The following is a 1,452-nucleotide window of genomic DNA, read 5'->3' on the forward strand; positions in this document are numbered from 1 at the left end:
GAAGGACAAAGGGGCCGCAAGAGAATAGACGGGTTCGTCAGCTGCTCAACTGGGCTTCTCCCAAACCGAGCATCTGACACTCGAAAGAGAAACAAAATAAACCAAAGAAAAAGGAAAATGAAAAATAAATACAAACAAACAAACAAATGCAAAAAAGTGGAAAAACTGATAAAAACAATGAAAGAAACATTGAAAAGCGAAAAGAAAAAACAAAGAAACGAAGAAGATATAACAAAACCAAACAAAAAAAGGAAAGGAAAAAGCAAAAAACCATAGAAAAATCGAATAAAAATGAAGAAGAGAGAAGGAACTGTAAAAGGAGGGGAAAAGAAATGAAGAAAACCCGATGAAAAAAAAACCCACAAAACCAGTGTAAAAACAGCTGAATATAATTGAATCATCTGCTGCAGAAGCTCTTCATCATTGTCGATTGCACTGACAGCAGCTGCACCGTCACGAAAACTATGGATTTCCTTCCTTGCATCATCTGCTGCAGAAGCTCTTCATCATTGTCGATTGTCAATTGGTCATTTAACATCCCTTGAAACATTATCACTACAAAATTTACGTGACTTGTGCTTTCTTGAAGGCTTGTCTTTGCTGCAACTTGTCAGAGCAACTTTTGTCGGTGTCCTGAACCTCAACAATTGCGGGTCGCAACTTCACTCCGTGTTAGCTGCCCCATAGTGCTCAACCACATGCTCTCAGCTGAAGGTTTTGTAGTTCCACTTCCACGAAGTATCTGTCTCGTGGAGTGCAAGGATGGGTCCTTTTCCTTTGAAGCATCAGCAGGTTTCTCATCTGTTGACAACCTGCTATTTTTAATTGTTGTGAAATCAGTTCCTTGCCAAGAAATCTGAAGTGCTTTTCACGTGTGACGTTACTCCAAATTTCTGGATGACCCAATATATCATCTTTACCAGATTTGCCATTTTCCCTCGACCACATAGTCGAGCGGAATTCTAAACTCCTGAAGAAGAGCACCTGATGGAGAAAGCTGGCCAAAGATTGAGCATATCAGCAGAATTTTTTTCCGTTAATTTCATCCAGATTTGCAACCAGGAAAGGTAAAGAACTCACACTCTCACGCTCAAAGAGAAAAAGTTTTACTATTTCTATTTCACAAATTATTCATCTTTCAAGTATCTTATATGTTCAGAAGTTCTTTTCATTATTTATACAGATTTCTTATGAGGTTGAATAAGCCTCACAAGCTCTTGTGATGCAGTTCAGCTCTCCCTTGTGGATGCCCCAAGTTCTACAATAAATCATGTATTGTTAGTGGTGCTTTGCTATCCTCATCTCTACCTTTTTGTGTACTACTTGTGAATTTGTGACGACAGTCGATCCGTCAGTTCAATGCCATCTCCGGTTTCTGCAATCGTTGTCCTCAATAGCTCCAGGGACAACACCTCGTCTCTCAAGCTCTTAGCATGCTCTGTCCTTCCTTTT

This window comes from Triticum dicoccoides, chromosome 7B, assembly GCF_002162155.2.
Source record: "Triticum dicoccoides isolate Atlit2015 ecotype Zavitan chromosome 7B, WEW_v2.0, whole genome shotgun sequence".
Taxonomy (NCBI): domain Eukaryota; kingdom Viridiplantae; phylum Streptophyta; class Magnoliopsida; order Poales; family Poaceae; genus Triticum; species Triticum dicoccoides.